Here is a 19,431-nt window from a genome sequence, read left to right on the forward strand (position 1 = left end):
AGGGACGTCAATGAACGAACGGACAGATCATAACTTTGCGAAAATAAAGAAAGTAAAATTTTGAGTCCAGGGAAGACTTGAACCAAGGACCTTTCGTTCCGCAGCTACTCACGGGACCACGACACTCCTGAGCCTACATTCTCCTCGATGTTGCTTATGTTCCGCATGGACTACTCAGTTTGTACATTTTATTAATTTTTTTCATAGTTCTACACAACTTCTTCCTGTTTTCTCGATTGATCTGTGTTCAGTTTTTCAAGGCCTATCCACTGTGCCAACTTATAACTAAATCTGAGGGGGGTGCGATGGGGAGGTTCCCTTGTCAGAGCCATTTCAACAACTTTGACTTCCAATACAAACTTTTATTATTTGGAAATATCGGAAGACTTCTCTTGAGAGACCGACTTTATGAATTTTTCCAATCATCTTCCTATTTTAATACCTAAATTCTTTTCCAAAACTACCTTATTGTCAAGGGGATTGCCCTAGTCGTTCCGACCTAGTTACGCAACTACAGTTATGGCTGTATAGTTTCCTTAATTCTGCAGTGATTCTTTTCCGAGCGTGCTTTTAGCGTAAGCAATATCTCTGGACGTGACGTGTTTCTCAACAATACCCGACTATCCGCAGCGGCCGATGCCGTTGTGTAGCAACAGTCTGAACGAGGTTAGCGGCGAGCAATAGGAATGTGCCCGTCCCCAGTTAGAGAAAACTCGTAAGAAAATCAGAGCACAGAGCAGCGGCGGCAGTCAGCAGGTGAGTGATCAACGAACATTTCAGTTCTTCGATTCCGTGGCGCCTAATGCATAGGCGCCGCGTCAACAGTGCCATTTTGCCGAGACGAGACATAAATTCTCACAGACAAATAACTTATATTTAAGGAATAAGGAGATCTTCGACATTGCGGTTATATTCATGGTAATATCATTTCGCAAACCAGTCATGCAGGTTGTTTATTAATGTCTGTCTGAGGCAATTTGTCTTGGAGCAGCACGAATTTTATAAATCGTGTAATTGTAGAAAAATTGGAATACTTCAAACTACACAGTCTCCTATGAAGTTACTGTGCCGATTAAGCAATTGCTTCGTATAGAAATTACAAGCTGAGTGTGTAGTAGTAGTAGTAGTAGTAGCAGTAGTGTCATAATGATGTCTTGAAATACACGTTTTACGTGCACATGTCATAAGAAATAGTACATTTTTGTAAGGATTTCCAACAGTCACAGGCGAATTTCAATTATTGAGCTGTATTTTTGTTAGAAAACTAATTTGCTTTCGAAATCATAGCTGCCTTATGAATGGAACGAAGTATGACTCGAAATTGTTGTTTCTGCTCACGTATAATTAAAAAAGGGGAGTCGGCTTTCGTCTGCTTGTCTGTGCGGTTCGTATCCTCATTCTCAATAAAGTACGCATATATTTTCTTCGCTTCTCGTCTCTGTAGTACTGTATAGGTCTCAGGGCTAGAGGTGTTAATATGTTGGTTCTTACAAACTTTGGAAATCAAATGATACTGTAGCTGATAGCTATGAGACTATAGTCGCTATTGTTTAACGCTATGTTTCATTTCTGTGATAAGTAATTTGTAGTAATAAGTATCATTCGTAGAGGATATGATACAATGGTTATTAATCATTCACTATGGGAAGACTGTCAGAGCAGTGGCGGATGGGAGTAGAGAGTCGAGGCTGTGGATGACTTCGGATTGATACTCACTTTTTTCCGATCGCTACCAATCTTATCTCTCAACAGTGCGTGCACTGAGTATCTTCACTGAACTTATTAATAAATTTAAATTTTATCATCTTAATATAACGTTCTGTGATTCTTAACTCCACCTATTGAGTCTGTCCTCGTTTACGAGTATATAGACGAACCGAACACAGCATCGTATGCAAGATAAAGTTTGTAAGTAGGCTGTTTAGGTTTTTATGTTGGTAATACCACGTAGAGCTCTGTATGAAAATCACTGACTGTGCTTTGTTCAGTCTGTGGCTGGTTGGCGCTGTTGAAATATTCGCTATTGTAGTGATGGGCAGTTGGATGTCAACAGCGCATAGCGTTGCGCAGTTGGAGGTGAGCCGCCAGCAGTGGTGGATGTGGGGAAAGAGATGGCGGAGTTTTGAGAGCGGACGATCTGGAAGTGTGTCCGCCAGAAAGAGTAAATTTGTAATACTGGATATCATGAACTGATATATATATATATTATGACTTTTGAAGACTATTAAGGTAAATACATTGTTTGTTCTCTATCAAAGTCTTTCATTTGCTAACTATGCCTATCAGTAGTTAATGCCTTCAGTAGTTAGAATCTTTTGTTTAGTTGGCAGTATTGGCGCTCGCTGTATTGCGGTAGTTCGAGCAACGAAGATTTTTGTGAGGTAAGTGGTTTATGAAAGGTATAGGTTACTGTTGGTCAGAGCCATTCTTTTGTAGGGAATTTTGAAAGTCAGACTGCGTTGCGCTAAAAATATTGTGTGTCAGTTTAGTGTTGATCAGAATAAGTAAAGAGAGTAATGTCTGAGTACGTTCAGTTTTGCTCAGCTGTTTGAAAATCAAATAACGTAGAGGTTTATCAGCACAGCAATTCATTAATTTTTCTAAGGGGAAGTTTCAAGTTGACTAAAAGATTCGCATATCTTTCAATCAGAATGAGTGCCAAAACCAACTACGATTATATTAGTGTAGGGGAAGGTTTCACATAACTGAATGACTTTATTAGTTTTACCATTTTAATATTTCTTGCATTTCCGTTTCCTTTCGGGTGCCAGAAGTCACTTACGCTCGAGGGCTCCGGGGCATTGCCCCCGTTGCTCCAGCCTACTTATCACCGCCCCGCGCCATGTATGACTCGAACCGCAACGCTAGTACCGCATTGCCACGAACTTTCTCTTCCGACCAAGTCTTCACAAACTGCTGATGTGCCCGAACATTGAAACCGAGTGCGTTGTACAGTACATGCGAGGACTTCAGTGGCTAACGCAGAAGTAACCAACTGCATCCTCGCGGTATTTTGAGCGATGAAACGAGTGTCAAGTTTACAAAATGTGTATACGGTGTTGAAGTAGAAATAAGAAACGAATACTGTATGGGAAGCTCGCAACTTCATAAAATATAAATTTGATATTTCACTTTCAATTCGGTGGAAGACACAAAAAACGATTTCCACAAGAATTTTAATAAATTTAATGCAACTTGAATTTCATTATACTGCGCTTGATGTTTAACCTTAAGTATGGTACTAACTGAATTAGAATATTATTCCCTTTCCATACAGTACTCAGCTTTCACTATTCAAAGATACTAACCTGTCAATCTACGGTTAGTAATAAGGTAAACACACATTGCCGCTGGCGATTCTTCTCGATAAACTGCTGCGCAACGAGTATGGAAAATCCATATATTCCACAAGAAAGATAAGACAACTTGCGATTGAGAGCAACCAAGGAATTCCAAACTAGCAATTCAGCCAGAAGCCATTATTTAATCTACTGAGAAGCAGGAAAAGAGGTAACAGTTGTTACTCAATGTGATTCCAAGATTTTCCATAGTGATACTACGTGAAATATGTAACTATTAAACAGTCAGTAAATACAAAAATCTTGAATGCTTGGTGCTCCACAGCTTGTAAATATTTCTTAAGGGAAAACTTTTACACACAAACGTTTTGTATCAGCTCGCTTTCGAGACCTCCGGAACTTGTACAGAAAATTGGAATAGAGATCAACATAAACATCATTTCCGCTCGTTTTATTGCTCATGAAAACCACACATATCACGTTGTACCACCACACAGCGAGACCTTCAGAGGTGGTGTCCCAGATTCCTGTACACACCGGTGCTTCTAATACCCAGTAGCATGTTCTCTTGCACTGATGCATGCCTGTATTCATCGTGGCATACTATCCACAAGTTCATCAAGAACTGTTAATCCAGATCGTCCCACTAATCAACGGCGATTCTGTGTAGAGTGGTTGATGGGTCGCGTTGTCCATAAACAGCCTTTTCAATCTATCCCAGGCACGTTCGATAGGGTTCATGCCTGGAGAACATGCTGGCCACTCTAGTCGAGCGATGTCGTTATCCTGAAGTAAGTCATTCACAAGATGTGCACGGTGCGGGCGCGAATTGTCGTCGGTGAACACGAATGCCTCGCCAATACGCTGCCGATACGGTTGCACTGTCGGTGGTAGGACGGCATTCGCGTATTGTGCAGCCGTTGCGGCGTTTCCAATGACCAGCAATAGCGTACGTCGGCCCAGATAATGCCACCCGAAAACAGCAGGGGACCTTGACTTTGCTGCACTCGCTGGACAGTGTGTCTAAGGCATTCAGCCTTATTGGGTTGCCTCCAAACACGTCTCCGACGATTGTCTAGTCGAAGGCATATGCGGCACCCATCGGTGAAGAGAACTTGTTGCCAATCCTGAGCGGTCCAAAATTTGGAAATTTGTGGTAAGGTCTTATGGGACCAAACTGCTGAGGTCATCGGTCCCTAAGCTTACACACTACTTAATCTAACTTAAACTAACTTACGCTAAGGACAACACATACACACCCATGCCCGACGGAGGAGTCGAACCTCCGACGGGGGGAGCTGTGCGGACGGTCCATTCGGTATGTTGTTAGGCCCATCTGTACCGCGCTGCATGTTGTCATGGTTGTAAAGATGGACCTCGCCATGGGCGTTGGGTGTGAAAATTCGCATCATGCAGTCTATTGCGCTGAGTTTGAGTCGTAACACAACGTCCTGTGGCTGCACGAAAAGCACTATTCAACATGGTGGCGTTGCTGTCAGGGTTCCTCCGAGCCATAATCCGTAGGTAGCGGTCATCCACTGTAGTAGTAACCGTTTGGGGGTCTGAGCGAGGCATGTCATTGACAGTTCCTGTCTGTCGGCATCTCCTCCACGTCCGAACAACATCGCTTTGGTTCACTCCGAGACGCCTGGACATTGCCCTTGTTGAGAGCCCTTCCTGGCACAAAGTAACAATTCGGAGGCGATCGAACCACGGTATTGATCTCTAGGCATGGTTGAACTACAGACAACACGAGTCGTGTACCTCCTTCCTGGTGGAATGTCTGGGACTGATCGGCTGTCGGACCCCTCCGTCTAATAGACGCTGCTCATGCATGGTTGTTTACGTCTTTGGGCGGGTTTAGTGACAACTCTGAACAGTCAAAGGGACTGTGTCTGTGCTCTAATATCCACAGTCAACGTCTATCTTCAGGAGTTCTGGGAACCGGGGTGATGCAAAACTTTTTTGATGTGTTTATAACAGCAGTAGCGTAAGTCTGTTCACAGTATGTATATCAGTGACTTGTGTGTACTTACAAATTCTGTGTGATTTTCAACTTGAAGTTCATCTAGAAAGCAAATAACCATGTGGATACCTAGACTCCGAGTACAAGAATGTCTGTTTTAATATGTTAGGAAATGAAATCCGTCCCACTTCACATTACACAGGTTGTCGTACTATCAGTTCTTAGGCACTGACATTTGTTGTTGAAATTTGATATAACTGTCATATAATGGAGACAAGGAACTTACAGACAGACGCGTCTAATTTGACACGGTATGTTGGATCACCATTGACTCAGAGTCGTAGTTGACAGCCTCATTATACGATAAATACCGGTTTTGCATTAAGGCCAAATTGCTTAATGTGTAGTTCGTGACAATTAACATTAGTTCTACTTCTGTACATATTTCATGGTTTTTATTGATTCTACCCTTACATATTAACTGTCCAAATTTGGTGTTTTACATGAATCCATGTCACCGGTCTTTGTAAATACGATCTCAGAAATAACAAAAGCGATGTAACATAGACTCTTTCACCTATCTGTCAGTTAGTGTTTATATTGTTTGACAGTTATGTCAAATGTGAACAAGAAATGTCAGTTCGTAAAAACTTTGAGCAGAAACATATCTGTGTACTGTGTCCGTCTCTAATGAGCTCGATGTCGACGGCATGTTAAACCGTAATCTTTCTTTCTTCCTTCCTTCCTGTCTATGTAGTGAGGTGGGAAGTATTTCATGCCCTAACATATTAACATAGACATGGTTGCAATAGGCTTCTAGATTTCCACAAGGTTGATTGCTTCGTAGATGAAAATCAGGTTGACTATCACAAAAAATTTATAACTGACACGGATGTCATTGATATAGATATACGTAATGTAATAGACTTATGTTTCTGCTGTCGTATACTCAACTGTCATGTTTAGATATCGATATACGTAAAACTGTTTGTGTCCCTCTGTATCAGATGCTACTAAGAAGGGTTATAAACCCGTATACCAGTTTGGCTATTATACGTTTTAAGTGAAGCTTAATACACTCCTGGAAATTGAAATAAGAACACCGTGAATTCATTGTCCCAGGAAGGGGAAACTTTATTGACACATTCCTGGGGTCAGATACATCACATGATCACACTGACAGAACCACAGGCACATAGACACAGGCAACAGAGCATGCACAATGTCGGCACTAGTACAGTGTATATCCACCTTTCGCAGCAATGCAGGCTGCTATTCTCCCATGGAGACGATCGTAGAAATGCTGGATGTAGTCCTGTGGAACGGCTTGCCATGCCATTTCCACCTGGCGCCTCAATTGGACCAGCCTTCGTGCTGGACGTGCAGACCGCGTGAGACGACGCTTCATCCAGTCCCAAACATGCTCAATGGGGGACAGATCCGGAGATCTTGCTGGCCAGGGTAGTTGACTTACACCTTCTAGAGCACGTTGGGTGGCACGGGATACATGCGGACGTGCATTGTCCTGTTGGAACAGCACGTTCCCTTGCCGGTCTAGGAATGGTAGAACGATGGGTTCGATGACGGTTTGGACGTACCGTGCACTATTCAGTGTCCCCTCGACGATCACCAGTGGTGTACGGCCAGTGTAGGAGATCGCTCCCCACACCATGATGCCGGGTGTTGGCCCTGTGTGCCTCGGTCGTACGCAGTCCTGATTGTGGCGCTCACCTGCACGGCGCCAAACACGCATACGATCATCATTGGCACCAAGGCAGAAGCGACTCTCATCGCTGAAGACGACACGTCTCCATTCGTCCCTTCATTCACGCCTGTCGCGACACCACTGGAGGCGGGCTGCACGATGTTGGGGCGTGAGCGGAAGACGGCCTAACGGTGTGCGGGACTGTAGCCCAGCTTCATGGAGACGGTTGCGAATGGTCCTCGCCGATACCCCAGGAGCAACAGTGTCCCTAATTTACTGGGAAGTAGCGGTGCGGTCCCCTACGGCACTGCGTAGGATCCTACGGTCTTGGCGTGCATCCGTGCGTCGCTGCGGTCCGGTCCCAGGTCGACGGGCACGTGCACCTTCCGCCGACCACTGGCGACAACATCGATGTACTGTGGAGACCTCACGCCCCACGTGTTGAGCAATTCGGCGGTACGTTCACCCGGCCTCCCGCATGCCCACTATACGCCCTCGCTCAAAGTCCGTCAACTGCACATACGGTTCACGTCCACGCTGTCGCGGCATGCTACCAGTGTTAAAGACTGCGATGGAGCTCCGTATGCCACGGCAAGCTGGCTGACACTGACGGCGGCGGTGCACAAATGCTGCGCAGCTAGCGCCATTCGACGGCCAACACCGCGGTTCCTGGTGTGTCCGCTGTGCCGTGCGTGTGATCATTGCTTGTACAGCCCTCTCGCAGTGTCAGGAGCAAGTATGGTGGGTCTGACACACCGGTGTCAATGTGTTCTTTTTTCCATTTCCAGGAGTGTATGTTTAGGTGTTCTTTAACGCCCAATAGACAGTCGTGCATAAATTTCTGGTATGAAGACATATTTTCGATGTAGACCGTATGTGACATATAGTGAATTACTTGACCGATTGGCCAGCTTAGACAACTTTATCATTGTGAATGACACATAATAAAAAACCACACGTAGTCTGTCTGTAAACTGAAGAGCAAACAGGCGAGTCCACACTCTGTTTATCACACTAAGTGACATCATCATCTACTGGCTTTCATAAAGTTGTATCAGCCGTTCCCCACGACAACTTTTAAATTAGTAGCTATGCAGTGCTCAATCACGCCTTTTCACTAGCTGCACCCCGCGGAGTTATCCGCATTTAAGCAATTACTTACAAATGGGCGGTGTTCCCTCGCTTAGAACGAGGTTGAGCCGTGGCGAGCTTCCACCAGTCTTATTTTGTTCATGTATCATTGAGATCGATTGTGGTTGAAGTAAGCTATCTTTGCTTTTCGCGTATATTACCTTGCGGCTTCGCAGGCGAAGCGAGGTGGTTGTTAGGCTTCGACGGGTAACCCTCGAGATCTCGTATCGTTCGCAGGGGAGACGAGTGTCAACGGCTGCCGAACGAGTGTGATGACCGTTACACGTTGTGGTGTGAAATTGGTTGGGCGTTTTGCCGACATGGGCAGCTTGGAGCTACAAGTTCTGTCTTTACTGGGAACAAAATTTGGAGGGAAGCGGTGAAGGTGTGGAACCCGCTCCCTCGTATTGTGTACCTGATGTGGAGTAAGTCGTCGTAATTGTTTGTTCACCGAGGCACTTAGAGTTTTTAAACCTTATTATTATTATGGAGACTTCCTTGGCCTAGTTAAATGGTGGCCGTTATTTGAAAATTTACTCAGAAGTTTTTTGCGTCTCTTGCAATGAAATGAATTTATGCTTCTGTTTTTAAAGCCTGCACTCTATTAATACAGTTGTCCATGCTTAAGTGAGTCAAAGGCTCCGTCCAGTGTTTCTATGTTTCACAGTTATTGGACTGTCTTTGTGATTCGGGCAGAAAGTTTTACTTGTGGCAGCGCCTCGGCGGGAAGTGAAATGTCATCTGAGGTCTGGGCCTGAGAGTGTTTAAGAACCTGTCCACTACCGGAGTTGGTCACATATCCCCTTCCAAAGTTTGGTATTTATCTTCCTTTGATCAAGGCGGATTAAGCTGGTAGATACCTATTTTGTATGTAACCTGTTTGTATATGAACTTGTTTTCTTAAATATTACGGGCTGGCAAGTGGCTAAATTTTAAACTGCATAGCATCTGCTCAGTTCCTTGAGCAGCTTTTTCCGGTAGTTTCTTATTAACACGTCTGAGAAAGTGAACATTAATTTTTTTAAGATCAGTGTCTCTGCTGTAGTTTTTTTTTATAATTAAGTGATTCTACCATGTTATGTAATGGCATCTTAGTTTGGCACTAGTACTCAAGTATTATTAAGTCACCCTTTACCTGTAATTCTTTCATTATATCTTTTTTGAGAGAAGTCCTACATCGGAGTTTGAGGTTCTCAAGTTTGTCAGTAGCCCCCTTTCCTTAATTTGGCATTGTTTATTAGAGTACTGAGTACGTTGGCTTTCTAATTATATCTGTAAAGTTTTATGTAATGGCTGGTCCACAATTTGTAATTCCCAAATTATTTTTTTTAAAGGCGTAATGCCAATAAAGTGTGACTACCAAGCATGATTCCATCCCGCTTTCTCTTTTATGGTATTTAAGATTTAAGAGAAGGAATCACGTATCACTTGGTAGCAGAGCGTTGTTCCGATCCACGGACCTCTGGGTTATGGGCCCAGCACGCTTCCACTTATGTCCGGGTATGTTTTTATTCCTGTCTTCTGTTAGTCCATCTGCTCCTTCCTCCTGCTCTCTGTCCATCTCTCCTTCCAACCGTCTGTCGATCTCCTCTTCCCCATCTCTCTGTCCATCTCCTCCTCCTCCATGACTCTGACCAAGTTCTCCTCCATCTCTCCCTGTCCATCTCCTCCCCTCCCCTCCCCCTATCGATTTCCCTTTTTCTGTCCATTATCTCCTCCCCCTCTCTCCGTCCATTTTCTTGTCCCCTTCTCTCAGTCCTCCTCCTCCCCTCCCTCTCCGTCCATATCCTCCATCCCTCTCTCTGTATGGTTCCTAACCCCACACTATCTATTTCAAGATCGTAACTAATGTGTGTAACAAGTTTAGTTAAAATCGGTCCAGTAGTTTATGAGGATATGTGGAGCACACACACACACACACACACACACACACACACACATATGTGTGAATATGAGATTGACTATGTTAACAATATACGCAATATAGCAGACACAAGAACCGCACATCAACAGACTTTACGTAACTCACAGAACGCTGCAGGACAGCGCTATACGGTAAACTGAATTTTAGTGTGCCTGTAGGGCAGATAAGACTTTCTTCCGGGAAACGGCCCCTCCCCACCACAAGGAATTTCTCGTTCTTCAGCTTATAGACGAACTATGCGATAGACGTACGTTCCAGCGACAGTTGTTTCCATCACTGGAAGTACTGTTTTTAGAATTGTTTGTTCGTTAGCCGGCCGCGGTGGTCTAGCGGTTCTAGGCGCTCAGTCCGGAACCGCGCGGCTGCTACGGTCGCAGGTTCGAATCTTGCCTCGGGCATGGATGTCTGTGATGTGCTTAGGTTAGTTAGGTTTAAGTAGTTCTAAGTTCTAGGGGACTGATGACCACAGAAGTTAACTCCCATAGTGCTCAGAGCCATTTTGTTTGTTCATTAGCCAGAGATGATACCAATGAATTTGTAGGTTACAAGGCGTGCTATATAATCCAAACAAATTTCATTCTTCATAATAACCAAAGGTCCATAAATGGTTAACTTTTCTTTTTCTCTTTCTTTAGTGGTTGTCCCGCATGATGGTAGGGTCTGCTGAGTGGATTTGCTGTCTTCATTTTGTTCGATCATAGGCCATGTCTGGATGAATACTTACAGCCTCGAAGATGTTGTGCGGAGTGTTGACCCACGCTGTTTTTTCCGTCCCATGGGTCTCTATTCAGTGGCTTCCACTGTGTACATTGCCTTTACAGTAGTATTGTCCTTTGCACACAGCACATATCCAAACCATCGTAGACGGCTTTCTCGCATTTTCTTCCGCATAGGTGTGACCCTAAATCGTTGCCTGATAGTGTCGTTCGAAACATGATCTAGTCGAGCTATGCCACCTGTCCATCTAAGCATCTTAGTCTTCATGACCCCAAACCACGCTATGTCTCTCTTATAGCTGGCCAAAACTCGATGCAGTGGAAAGCAATAGCACGGATGGCAGTCAGGCAGATCTTTGACTTCAGATGATCCTTAATCTGACGATCACAGATGACTCCTGTTGTCGGTCACCACTTCATTCAGGCTACCTGCGTCCTTGCATTGATCTAGTCTGTAAGCTGTCCGTCTCTAGACACTATAGAACCAAGAAACATAAATTTTAATATTTTTGCTATTTCTCTGTCAAAATTGCATTTGATATCATGTAGTCAATTTTCTTTTTCTTCTTTCGTTAGTTACAGAACGATTATCAAGAAAGAAACTCTTGGCAAGAAAAAAAAAATTTCTCCACAAGAAACATCAAGATAAAGAAGCAGAAGGTAATAAAAGTTCAAAACAAAGAAGGGAATAGAAACGACAAAGCGTTGGAGACCGAGCATTCATTGTAATGTTTCCTGGGTCGAACAGTATCGTGAAACGAGTGGAGTTGTTGGGGGCCATCTTGTTGGCAGGTATCCTTCGAAGTATAAATGTACCCTGTTCCGATATTTATTTTATCTCCGATGGTTTTCCTTGTTCCTTTTCATTCGCTCCACCACATATTTATTTCGGCAAACTTGCCAGTTATCTGTCCACTTTGTGAAGATCAATCTCTGGTGATGTAGCTTGGTGTCACACCTGAGTACAATCTTATGGGTATATATCCTGCCGTTTTGTCTTATCTGTCGATGAGTATGCGTGTGGTTTGGAGATTATACAGGTTTGAACATGAACTCTACCGAAAATTTTCGGAATTTTTTCAGGGTTATTTTCTGAATATTTTGGTTGAAGAACCGTAGTATCCGGAAACTCGCTGCAGTGTAATAATGTAGTAATGGTTAATTCTGTTTGTTACCTAGTTACCTTAAACTCTCTGACAATACCTTCAGAACAAGGAAACAACCTGTAATATGCGATCACCAAAACATACAACACAAAACGCAGAGTAACGGAGCAACTCTTCCGAGGTGAATACTTCAAGGGCCATCACCCGATTTCCCAGAACTTTACTCAGTGGAAGAGGAGTCAAAATAAGTGAAATCCTGTCTCACTTTATCCGTAGATACTCGACGGTTTCTGGAAAAAAAGAAGGTGAAAGTCTTCTAGGTGTTTTCCGGCTACTTTATGTGTCTTTCACCTTTCTATATCGACAGACGAAATGGTGGCTGAATGAATGGTGGGTGAATAGTTAGGGCCGTGGTTTATTAATACTGCGCCCCACATTCGAAACCCAAGTTTTGGTTTTAGTTATTTATCTTTTATTCATGTCATTTATCTGTCCTTGTCCGTCGAAGGTCACTACGTGTATGTTTATTATCAAATTAGGGGCATTATACCAGTTGTAAAATTATAACCGGATTTCACAATAGGTCACCCATTTATTATATAATGTATGTGTGTGAGAGCGCGCGCGCGCGTGTGTGTGTGTGTGTGTGTGTGTGTGTGTGTGGTATGTTGAGGCGTTAAAACCTATTTAAATTCTCATATTTTGATATTTCATTCTCATATCGATTCAGACATTAATTCTTATATTTTATTGATATGTTTATTGTTCAGGAAGATTTGGTGCATTTCCCTTGACTATACCGATCGTAGGAACATTCGAAACACTGAATTCCGCACACCACGAGCACCGTATGAAGGCAGGTTTGCCACATCGTCATTTCTTCGTGGGAATCTGACTTGGGAAAGAAACGATCTTAATAGTGGTGAAGATTTCGCGCGTTGGCTGTAATTTCGCGGCACACCAGGATAATGGATCAGTCTTCCGAAAACTGGCGCCTGCAGTTGGTTGCGAATCAAGACACACTACAGGAATTTCACTAAAAATAATTTCTAATCTTATTCTCGTTTTTTCTTTCTTTTCATTCATCTGACATGCAATTAGTAGACGAACAAGGTTCAAAATGGCTCTGAGCACTATGGGACTTAACATCTGAGGTCATCAGTCCCGCCGGTCAGTGTGGCCGAGCGGTTCTAGGCGCTTCGGTCTGGAACCGCTCGACCGCAACGGTCGCAGGTTCGAATCCTGCTTCGGGCATGGGTGTGTGTGATGTCCTTAGGTTAGTTAGGTTCATGTAGTTCTAAGTTCTAGGGGACTGATGACCTCAGATGTTAAGTCCCATAGTGGTCAGAGCCATTTTTTTGCTGCTATTCATGACGTACAGTGCTAGTTTTCGGTTCTTAGTTTTATGTTGAGTTTCTGTAGCTTCTTACAATCAGTTGATAAAAGTTGTGGGATACTCGCTAATGTCGTGTCGGATCTCCCTTTTCCCGGCGCAGTGCAGCAACTCGACGTGGCATGGAGTCAACAAGCCGCTGGTCGTCCCCTGGAGAAATAATGAGCCATTCTGCCTCTATAACCGTTCATAATTGCGACAGTGTTGCCGTTGCATAATTTTGTGCATGAACTGGCTTCTCTATTATTTCCCATAAATGCTCGACAGCATTCATGCTGGGTGATATGGGTGGCCAATCATTCACTCTAATTGTACAGAAAGTTCTTCAAAGCAATCGTCAACAACTGTGGCCCAGTGACACGCCACATTGTGTCATACATGAAATTTCCACCGTTGTTCTGAACATGGAGATCGTGAATGACTGCAAATGTTCTCCAAATAGCCGAGCATAGCTGTTTACAGTCAATGATCGCTTCAGTTGGACCAGAGGACCCAGTCTATTCCATGTAAACACAGCCCACACCTTTGTGGAGCCACCACGAGCTTACACGATGCCTTGTTAACTGCTTCATAGGCTCTGCGCCACACTCGAAACCTACCATCAACTCTTATCAACAGAAACCGGGACTCGTATGATCAGGCCACAGTTTTCGAGTCGTCTACGGCCCAGGAGAGGTGCTCCAGGCTGTGTCGTGCTGCTAGCATGGGTACTCTAGTCGGTCGTCTGCTGCCATAGTCCGCTAACGCCAAATTTCGCAACGCTGTCCTAACGGATACGTTAGTTGTACGTCCGACATTGATTTCTGCGGTTATTTCACGCAGTGATGCTTGTCTGTTATCACTGACAACTCTAAGCAAACGCCGCTGCTCTCGGTCGTTGAGTGAAGGCCGTCGGCCACTGCGTTGACCGTGGTCAGAGGTAATGCCTGACATCTGGTATTCTCGGCACACTCTTGACACTTTGGATCTCGGAATATTAATGACTTACGAAATGAAATGTCCCATGCGTCTAGCTCCAACAACCACTACGCGTTGAAACGAGGTTAATTCCCACCGTGTGGCGATAATCAGGTCGGAAACTTTTTCATATGACCACCTGAGTACAAATGACAGCTCCACCAATGAATGCACTGCCCTTCTACACCTTGTGTACGCGATATTACCGCCATCTGCGTATGTGCATATCGCTATACTATTACTTTAGTCCTCTTAGTGTACTTACACATATTAACAGGGATAGGACGTTATCTATAACTTTCATTTGTGTGACAGATGTACGAGGGTCACTCCAAAAGAAATGCACACTATTTTCACTGTTTTCATTCTGCATGTTTGAAAGTTTTACAGTGTGTAGATACATCCTTCCCGCTTGTTTTCAAACTTAGTTCAACCTGTTCCCGTGAGTGGCGCTGTCTTCAAGATGGCTGCTATACTTGACGTTCGTCAGAAGCAACGTGCTGTCATAGAATTCCTGTGCTGTGAAAACGAGACAGTGGTAAAGATCCACAAGAGGTTGAGAAAGGTGTATGGAGATGCTGCTGTCGATCGCAGTACAGTTACTTGGTGGGGAAGCAGGTTACGTGATGTAAGCGGGCACTGCAGTATTGAGGATTGTCCTCGCAGTGGCAGACCTCGTACTGCACACACTCCAGACAATGTGCAGAGAGTTAACGAATTGGTGACTGCTGACAGACGCATCACAGTGAACGAATTTTCACGCTTCGTTGGGTCAGGGGAAGGAAGTGTTTGCAGAATACTGAAAGTGTTGGCGTTAAAAAAGGTTTGTGCCAGGTGGGTTCCAAGGATGTTGACAGTGGCTCACAAAGAAACAAGAAAAACGGTATGCAGTGAACTTTGGAACAGTACGAGAATGATGGAGATGAATTTCTTGGAAGAACTCTGACAGGTGATCAAACATGGCTCTATCATTTTTCACCAGAGACGAAGAGCCAATCAGTGGAGTGGCATCATGCAAATTCACCCAAAAAAAAAAAAAAATCAAAACGAAAGCCTCAGCTGGAAAAGTTATGGCTACGGTGTTTTTCCGAATGACTCTTGTTTGTGGACATCATGCCAAGTCGAACGACTATAAATTCTGATACATATGTGACGACACTGAAGAAACTTCAAGCTCGACTGAGTCGTGTTCGACCACATCGGCAAAAGCAGGATGTTTTGCTGTTGCACGACAATGCACGGCCACGTGTCAGTCAAAAAATCATGGAAGCGATAACAAAACTCGAATGGACAACACTGAAACACCAGCCTTACAGTCCTGACCTGGCTCCATGTGACAATCATCTCTTTGGGAAACTGAAAGATTCTCTTCGTGAAGCAAGATTTGAAGATGATATCTCCCCTGTGCACGTTGCCAAACAGTGGCACCAACAGATTGGTCTAGAATTTTACCGTGCGTGTATACAGGCACTGATTCGAAGACGGCGTAAGGCAGTTGAGAGGGATGGAAATTATGTGGAGAAATGAAAATATTTTTGCTAAAGGATGTATCTACACACTGTAAAACTTTCAAACATGTAGAATAAAAGATGGATTTAAAAAAAATTGTGTGCATTGCTTTTGGAGTGACCCTCGTCGGTATCGCCGTGCACGTCCGAGGCGATGGATTCGCCGACGGAACACTGTGACTAGACCCTATTTTGGTCGTATGTGTAGGTGGCGAACAGAGTATACACAGTCTGATGGTGTTAGGTTTGAATATGGAAAGATGGGAGCTACCGACAAATATGATGAGAATGCACATCATGTGGGAATTAAAGTGTCCCTATAGTCAGATGACGGCACATTGTCGCATAACCAGCGGGGCATCAGCGTCTCGTGGATGGAGCTCGGCGCCGTAGCACGGTAACTGCCCGCGGTGTGGCTGTAGCGTATGTGATGCGCGTGATTATTCCGAGCCTCTGTCCTGGAATTTTAAGTGGCCGGCGGCGCTACCTCAGGACGCGATAAATATTCCGCCCGGGCGCCGCTTTAATCATCTCGCGCGGAACAAACGGCTGATGGGCGTAAAAAGCCTCCCTTAATTAGAAAACTAAGCGCGAAGACAGACACGTTTCTGCTCGACGGAGCAGCCGCCTGCACAGACCGACACGTGCTCATTAGCTGCCTTTCGTTGCTGCAGCCTCATAAGCAGAGGCAAACGTCGAGAAAATTCCGGAATAACACGTAGCTTAAGACTCTGTCTGCTCTCCACGGCCTGTGTTACTTCATTGCCGCTACGTGCTTGTTCGTCGTCCGGAGGTCACCAGAAGGCGGGGCGTCACTGTGGTCGAGACGCTGGACACGTATTTGCGAGAAACGGATTCTGAATCTACCCGAACTCATCCTGTTCTAGCTTTCCGACTTTAGTGGTTTCATTTAAATACTCGATAATTGCGCAGATCGAAATCGACCTGGATTAACTATTTTATTTGTAGGGCATCCGCAGTGCTTATGCCCGGGATGAACGAAAACAGCGCCGACAGCTGACTGAACTTAGTTTTAAAACATCGGTTTCGTGGCTTACAGTGGCATCTTCAGGTACAACAAAAATTGATACGTTAATCCATTATAGGCAAATAGAACGTTCTTAGTCAAGAATTGCCATTGTGAGTGTGAAAATATTCTGAGAAGGGCAATCCTTGACTAAGAAAGTTAGATTCACCTATAATGGATTAATATAATAATTTCTGTTGCACCTGATGGAAACAGAAATGAGCGCTTGGCGTCATTGGTTGGGATGCCCCTTCCGGGCCAGGTACGGCCGCTTTGGTGCAGGTCTTATAACATTCGACGCCACTTTGGACGACTTGTGCGCCTGATGGGGATGAAATGATGTCAAAGGCAACACAACACCCAGTCCCTGAACGGAGAAAATCTCCGACCAAGCCGGGAATTGAACCCGGGCCCGTAGGACGGCAATCCGTCTTGCTGACCACTCAGATATCGGTGCAGACGTTGCACCTGATGACGCGGTTGTAATTCGAGAATCAGTTAGAGTGATGAATTAAATCCAAGCTCAACCAGGTGTAAGGTGTCAGGCAAATCCAGCACCTTCCAAGAAAACCCTGACATGATAAGCAAATCCAGCAGTATGTCACATAGCTCCGAATAAATCGTGACATTAAATTAACCAAAGTAATACGAGTAACGAGTGAGCAAATGGAATACTACAGACTAACACAAGAATGCCTAAATGCATGTCATACCTTCCCACCGTGAGACAGACGCAGTTCCGAGGGGAGTAATGAGAACAGAAGCCGAGAGCCGCGTGTTAAGCTAGAAGGCCCCACGATAAGGGACGGACACCCACGTTGCCAGCTAACCGACAGGACCACCCCCCATCCCATGTTAAAAGCTAGAGCCCTCCAGAAGAACAGTATAGATCTTACGATAACACTAAAAGGGCCACACCAGTCGCAAGTTTTAGCGTGAGACTTTTTCGCGTCTCTGTTACGTTGCAAACGTTAAAAACATTGCCCCACCACGAAAAGTAACTGCCAGGAGCACCCCCCAGCCCATGTTAAAAGATAGAGCCCTCCAGAAGAACGGTATAGATCTTACGATAACACTAAAAGGGCCACACCAGCTGAAAGTTTTAGCGTGAGGCTTTTACGCGTCTCTGTGACGTTGCAAACTTTAAAAACATTGCCCCACCACGAAAAGTATAACGTTTCTCATTGGATAGACAGAATTTTCTAGGCGGAGCTTAAGGTTAACATTGAGACTCTGTTTGGTCAGATGAAAACACAGCCAGACAGTTTTTTTTAAACCAACTTCGATAAATCGTAGTAAGGAGAAGTTAGAGGAGAGTTGCTTCCGATACGGCGGGATGGATGGAGCTGCGCCGGCCGCCGCTCCCTGACGAACACCGACAAGGTAATGAACGCACGCGATGCCGCATTTTTGAGCGCATAAGGCTTCACTCAGAACTGCAGAAGTCTCATCTGTTACATCCCCTTTTTACGTAATACTAGTGTCGATCGTCAATTGAAGCTCATGGTATTCACATTTGCTACACAAGTTAAAATCTGAAACGCGATGATTTTTCTGTTATATAATTATTGAGAAGCCACATCAGCCACTGTAATTTACGACAAGTTAGATAAGTAATTAAAGATAATTGAGGGTCACTGTGGACCATTTTGATAGTTTTCTCTTTTGTGAAACTTAATTTAAACCTAGATTATAGATGTGATATGGCATAGGTCATCATTCAATCCATTGTAGAACTTGGAAACCCATTCAGGGAATATTCGTTCACATTTTTGTTGAACGCTTTGGTTTTTATCATCCTGTATTAAAACATTTTCTTTTATCAATAGTGCAATTTATAAACAATGTTTTGTGAGTAGAATAAAGTTTCCAATGGTAAAGTTAACTGCTTTTTCGACGTTATTTTATCAGCTAACTAAAAATAGGAAAGCCTTGAACCCCTTCCACTAAATTTAGTTAGTATTAAGATTCTTTTACAGGGAGTGCAGTGGAGCTGACGCTGAAATCATTAAGTATTTGCTTATATCATCGCTAGTCTCACTGAACTCTTATGAACTCTACATGCCATGTGTGGTCTGGCGTCTCCTTACCAGCAACAGGTCCCAAGTTCAAACTAGTCAATTTCCTAAAAAACACGCTCAGAGCGTGGTTGCGCGAAAGTGGTAGGGAGACACGACTTGGAACAAACAGACACCACGCGGAATGTCAGACAGGTACTAACTGTGGTTTCATACACCATGAACTGAGTTAAGCTAACAGAGTTAATCATCGCAGTTTGTAACTAACTTACTTGTGGGTTCTTAGTGAGAAATTGCAAGTAACTGCATAAGAAATTTTTTCCGTGTATTTGGCGATATGTGTTAATATTTTACAGAGCATATCTTTGTTACATCACCAGGTATTCTGATTTGGGTTAAATTCTGTTGATTTCTCCTATATTTTCCATGGCTTTCGTTTGTTACGGGCAGTGTCACCTGATATTCCGATTTAGACGAGATTGTGTTGATTTTCCTGTACAAGGCTCTATGTCCCCGTACTCTGACTGAATAACGTTTCAGACATGGCTTCACAATGTAATTATTATGTTAACTAAATATTACCATCATTATTTCAGTGATATTGTCTTTATGTGGCGTAATATTGCTACCATTCATGAAACTGTAAAAACAATCTATTAACGCTACGCATATTCTAAGTCA

Source organism: Schistocerca serialis, chromosome 2 (genome assembly GCF_023864345.2).
Source record: "Schistocerca serialis cubense isolate TAMUIC-IGC-003099 chromosome 2, iqSchSeri2.2, whole genome shotgun sequence".
Classification (NCBI taxonomy): domain Eukaryota; kingdom Metazoa; phylum Arthropoda; class Insecta; order Orthoptera; family Acrididae; genus Schistocerca; species Schistocerca serialis.